Here is a 6,788-nt window from a genome sequence, read left to right on the forward strand (position 1 = left end):
CTTTTGAGCTGGATGGTCCTTGTATCCTGATGCTTTTTGATATTCCTTATAAATAAGAAGGGAATTATTGTATACAAGTTGAGTAAAAAACTGATACAATTAACTACAGTTTATTGCCTCTCGCGCGTATAGAATGCATTAAGCTTTTATCTCCCAAAGGGAACAAGTTGTTATGATTTCGGTAAATTAAGAATTTAGTTTAGAGAACATGTTTCAGATTATTGTGGAGTGGGCAAACTTAACGCATCATCCTTCGTTCCGAGTACCCCCATATCCCTCACCATCAACACATCACCCCTTTTTCAGAGTACCTCCACAACCGACACCATTCCTCCGTTGATGATGTTTCCAACAGCGCCTCCAACACACTAAGACAAAACAATCGGGATTCCTTAATTCATCCGCTTAGTTTACCGTCGAATAATCAATGTGATTATAAACTTAGAGTACCAAAAATATGTGTATCAAACGTGAGATCCTTAGCACCCAAAATAGATGAAGTATCCGAGTTTTACCGTACCACCCAGATTGACTTCGCATTTATCATTGAGACTTGGTTGAAGGAATCAATTGATGACAGTGTCATTAGTATTCCAGGATACACTGTTTTTCGTAGAGACAGAAAGACAGATGACCATGGGGGCGTATGCATTTACGTAGATAAAAATTGGTCTAAAATTAAGCGTATCTCTAACCTTGCATCCAGACGGAAACCGATAAGTTTAGCCAATGTTGAAACGTTTTCTAACCTTACACCAAGAGATCAAGCAAATGAAATTAACAAAGCAACCTTTCTAAACGTATCAGAAATAAGAGTGCAAAAAGCTTTGTCGAAACTCCCAACGAATAGAGCATGTGGACCCAATAAGTTACCAAATGAGGTATTAAAGGACTATTCATATATCCTAGCCCTCCCAATCTCAATTATCCTCAACACCTCATACCGAGAGCAACGTGTACCTACCACTTGGAAAATGGCCAATATTACACCTTTGCCTAAGACAAAAATTGTAAGAGATCCAAAGAAAGATTTAAGACCTATTTCACTTACCGCTAGTATCTCTAAAGCCGCTGAGGAATTTAGTGTCGTTGATTATGTGAAACCAGCAATCTTGAAAGTCATCGAACCAAAACAATTTGGTGCGGTTCTTAGAAGTTCTACTACTATTGCGTTAATCAGCATGATCCATCGCTGGTCCACCACCACTGACGGTAATGGCACCATTGTAAGAACAATCCTCTTCGATTACCGAAAAGAATTTGATCTTATTGATCATTTAAATTTTGATCCAGAAACTATCAGAGTTAGAATTACAATATAGCGTCATCAATTGGATATCAGACTTTCTGACTAACAGATATCAACGAGTAAAGTTAGCAGATAACTGTTATTTAGAATGAGGCCCAGCTCCATCTGGCGTGCCCCAAGGAACTAAATTAGGTCCTTGGTTATTCATTTTACTCATAAACGACCTAACAGCAACCCAAGCAGATCTTTGGAAATACATCGATGATTCGACAGTATCAGAAATTGTTACGAAGGATTCCATCAGTAACGCCCAAAATAATACAGATAATGTGGTTACGTGGTCCAATGCAAATAGAATGCAACTTTATCCGGAAAATGTAAGGAACTACGAATCTCGTTTAACTCTATGCCGAGACCTTTCGATTCAATTGTAATCAATGGAAAAGAGTTAGAAGTTGTAAACAAAATCAAACTCAAAACTATTTTAGCGTTTTAGTACTTTGTATTCTACAGTATACTCATGATCACGAGGCTATACAAGTTTAACACCATATGCTAATTTCCGCGGAAGTAGAAAGTTAATTTTGTCTGAATTTTCTGGCGCTGTATCTAAATATCCCTATATAACGTTGAAATAATATAGACCTACAGGGCATCGAAAAAGGCGCCCCTTAATATTAAAAAATATTCGCTTTTTGAGCTGCACAATTAGAAGTATACAATTAGTGGTACTATTGTTCTTAATAACAGTATGGATATTGAGTGGTTGTCTTTTTTTTATACACTTTGTACATATTGACAATGTAAGATTTATGTCCACAACACTCACCCGCCTCCAACACGATTCTTTCCAATCACGACAGTTGGACAAGCAGGACAACTGTGATATCTTTCGGTTCAACGGTGTTTCCATGGACTAAAGCATTTGCTATCCCCACTGGTGGTTCGGAAGAAGCTTCAAATGTTTGGCAACAGGTTGTATGTCCATTTAGCAGCAGCTGGACCATCACAGTCATTGGAGAGTATAAGTACAAGGTTAGAATCAATTTTCACGCATTTTCCAGTATTCATTTCCTGGAGGACACTTTTACTCGTAAAGCGAAAATGAGCAGCACCAACACGAGTCTTCAAAAATTGGAGAGATCAAGATGGCGAAAAATGCCATAACGATGCACATAACCAGACTGTTCTGATTTTATTATATACGTAGTGTAAGGTCCAACTGAAACGAAAGCGTATGATTAAAGTCCTGTCCAAACGATCAAACTTTGTCTGATCCATTTAACTTCTGTTTGATGTTTCATAGTCTGTTGACGTCCAATTTATATGGGCAGCAAATCAACTAAAGTCAATGCAGCCAATACTTTAACAATGACAACAACAGACCACATACATCAGAAGTGAATTGGATCGCGTGAACATACTTTCGCGTGAGGAAAATGAAATAGATGAAATAATTGCGTACTTAAGGGTGCATTGATGGGAACCCCATCCTCGTTCCAGGTTTTTCGCGTACTGCGGATGGGGTCCGAGGATGGGGTTCCCCGTAGTCTACCTAATGAGAATGCCCATTATATCTGTGCAAGTGTTATTCCACCCCGCGGATAAACAACAAAAATTATTGATTATTGACATCGGGCAACTAGGGTTGGGACGTTTATCCAAAGATGCGTATAATTCTGTGTGAAACACTTAGTTTGGTAAGCAGCGTAGATTTGCTAAGGCCATAGTAATGTTATTGGGTTAGTCATTTAATCAACTTGCATAAGTCTACCTTTCTTTTTTTAGTCTTAGTTTCCTCTTATTTGTTATTGCTAGAAGTTGTCAGTCGATATGAATAATGTAAAATGGAAGTCAGAACGAGCGCAAGTTAAACCACTTTCTGACATATCTTTTGTGTAGGAGATAGTATGTGCCGCAATACTTTTTTGAAAAAGAATTTACATTTTCCTTCTTTTTCGCACTGTGGCTTAACATTAGCAAATCACAATAAACGTTTTTCCTTTGTTTAACAACACTTGCAAAGAAGTAAAATTACTTAAACCTCTACTTCCGATCAATGTATTCTTATGTGCATGTTTACTTATTTTACAGTTTCACAAATCAATATCCTTTTATGGTGCTAATACAAGTATAAGGAAAAATTTTGAATATTTTTAAGTTAATATAATTTACCTGTCGAAGTACATTCTACTCCGGCGTCAGTAGAATGGTTGCAGTTATGAATTCCCCAGTTCTGTAGAGAGCAACTTGCAAGATTTTTCTCCTCTCAGTGCAGTTAACCCCTTTTAACCATATCTTACCAGAACCGGACGGAATCTGTCCGCCTTTAAGAGCTTTGACTGCATTCAGATGACCAAGCTCGCGGCAAACAACACGTGCGTCATTTATATCCCAACCATTATCACAGATTGTCCCCAGATTCCATTGTAGAATACCTCAACACGTCCGATGCCTTTTGAGCTGGATGGTCCTTGTATCCTGATGCTTTTGATATTCCTTATAAATAGAAGGGAATTATTGTATACAAGTTGAGTAAAAAACTGATACAATTAACTACAGTTTATTGCCTCTCGCGCGTAGAATGCATTAAGCTTTTATCTCCCAAAGGAACAAGTTGTTATGATTTCGGTAAATAAGAATTTAGTTTAGAGAACATGTTTCAGATTATTGTGGAGTGGGCAAACTTAACGCATCATCCTTCGTTCCGAGTACCCCATATCCTCACATCAACACATCACCCCTTTTTCAGAGTACCTCCACAACCGACACCATTCCTCCGTTGATGATGTTTCAACAGCGCCTCCAACACACTAAGACAAAACAATCGGATTCCTTAATTCATCCGCTTAGTTTACCGTCGAATAATCAATGTGATTATAAACTTAGAGTACCAAAAATATGTGTATCAAACGTGAGATCCTTAGCACCCAAAATAGATGAAGTCCGAGTTTTACGTACCACCCAGATTGACTTCGCATTTATCATTGAGACTTGGTTTGAAGGAATCAATTGATGACAGTGTCATTAGTATTCCAGGATACACTGTTTTTCGTAGAGACAGAAAGACAGATGACCATGGGGGCGTATGCATTTACGTAGATAAAATTGGTCTAAAATTAAGCGTATCTCTAACCTTGCATCCAGACGGAAACCGATAAGTTTAGCCAAATGTTGAAACGTTTTCTAACCTTACACCAAGAGATCAAGCAAATGAATTAACAAAGCAACCTTTCTAAACGTATCAGAAATAAGAGTGCAAAAAGCTTTGTCGAAACCCAACGAATAGAGCATGTGGACCCAATAAGTTACCAAATGAGGTATTAAAGGACTATTCATATTCCTAGCCCTCCCAATCTCATTATCCTCAACACCTCATACCGGAGCAACGTGTACCTACCACTTGGAAAATGGCCAATTTACACCTTTGCCTAAGACAAAAATTGTAAGAGATCCAAAGAAAGATTTAAGACCTATTTCACTTACCGCTAGTATCTCTAAAGCCGCTGAGGAATTTAGTGTCGTTGATTATGTGAAACCAGCAACTTTGAAAGTCATCGAACCAAACACAATTTGGTGCGGTTCTTAGAAGTTCTACTACTATTGCGTTAATCAGCATGATCCATCGCTGGTCCACCACCACTGACATGGCACCATTGTAAGAACAATCCTCTTCGATTACGAAAAGAATTTGATCTTATTGATCATTTAAATTTTGATCCAGAAACTATCAGAGTTAGAATTACATATAGCGTCATCAATTGATATCAGACTTTCTGACTAACAGATATCAACGAGTAAAGTTAGCAGATAACTGTTATTTAGAATGAGGCCCAGCTCCATCTGGCGTGCCCCAAGGAACTAAATTAGGTCCTTGGTTTATTCATTTTACTCATAAACGACCTAACAGCAACCCAAGCAGATCTTTGGAAAATACATCGATGATTCGACAGTATCAGAAATTGTTACGAAGGATTCCATCAGTAACGCCCAAAATAATACAGATAATGTGGTTACGTGGTCCAATGCAAATAGAATGCAACTTTATCCGGAAAATGTAAGGAACTACGAATCTCGTTTACTCTATGCCGAGACCTTTCGATTCAATTGTAATCAATGGAAAAGAGTTAGAAGTTGTAAACAAAACAAACTCAAAACTATTTTAGCGTTTTAGTACTTTGTATTCTACAGTATACTCATGATCACGAGGCTATACAAGTTTAACACCATATGCTAATTTCCGCGGAAGTAGAAAGTTAATTTTGTCTGAATTTTCTGGCGCTGTATCTAAATATCCCTATATAACGTTGAAATAATATAGACCTACAGGGCATCGAAAAAGGCGCCCCTTAATATTAAAAAATATTCGCTTTTTGAGCTGCACAATTAGAAGTATACAATTAGTGGTACTATTGTTCTTAATAACAGTATGGATATTGAGTGGTTGTCTTTTTTTTATACACTTTGTACATAATATGACAATGTAGAGATTTATGTCACAACACTCACCCGCCTCCAACACGATTCTATTCCAATCACGACAGTTGGACAAGCCAGGGACAACTGTGATATCTTTCGGTTCAACGGAGTGTTTCCATGGACTAAAGCATTTACTATCTCGTGGTCGGAAGAAGCTTCAAATGTTTGGCAACAGGGTTGTGTGTCCATTTAGCAGCAGCTGGACCATCACAGTCATTGGAGAGTATAAGTACAAGGTTAGAGTCAATTTTCACGCATTTTCCAGTATTCATTTCCTGGAGGACACTTTTACTCGTAAAGCGAAAATGAGCAGCACCAACACGAGTCTTCAAAAATTGGAGAAGATCAAGATGGCGAAAAATGCCATAACGATGCACATAACCAGACTGTTCTGATTTTATTATATACGTAGTGTAAGGTCCAGCTGAAACGAAAGCGTATGATTAAAGTCCTGTCCAAACGATCCAACTTTGTCTGATCCATTTAACTTCTGTTTGATGTTTCATAGTCTGTTGACGTCCAATTTATATGGGCAGCAAATCAACAAAAGTCAATGCAGCCAATACTTTAACAATGACAACAGCAGACCACATACATCAGAAGTGAATTGGATCACGTGAACATACTTTCGCGTGAGGAAAATGAAATAGATGAAATAATTGCCGTACTTAAGGGTGCATTGATGGGAACCCCATCCTCGTTCCAGGTTTTCGCGTACTGCCGATGGGGTCCGAGGATGGGGTTCCCCCGTAGTCTTCCTAATGAGAATGCCCATTATAACTGTGCAAGTGTTATTCCACCCCGCGGATAAACAACAAAAATTATTAATTATTGACATCGGGCAACTAGAGCTAGGACGTTTATCCAAAGATGCGTATAATTCTGTGTGAAACACTTAGTTTGGTAAGCAGCGTAGATTTGCTAAGGCCATAGTAATGTTATTGGGTTAGTCATTTAATCAACTTGCATAAGTCTACCTTTCTTTTTTTAGTCTTAGTTTCCTCTTATTTGTTATTGCTAGAAGTTGTAAGCCGATATGAATAATGTAAAATGAAAGTTA

This window comes from Dendronephthya gigantea, unplaced genomic scaffold, assembly GCF_004324835.1.
Source record: "Dendronephthya gigantea isolate DGI-Jeju-01 unplaced genomic scaffold, DenGig_1.0 000078F, whole genome shotgun sequence".
Lineage (NCBI taxonomy): Eukaryota > Metazoa > Cnidaria > Anthozoa > Malacalcyonacea > Nephtheidae > Dendronephthya > Dendronephthya gigantea.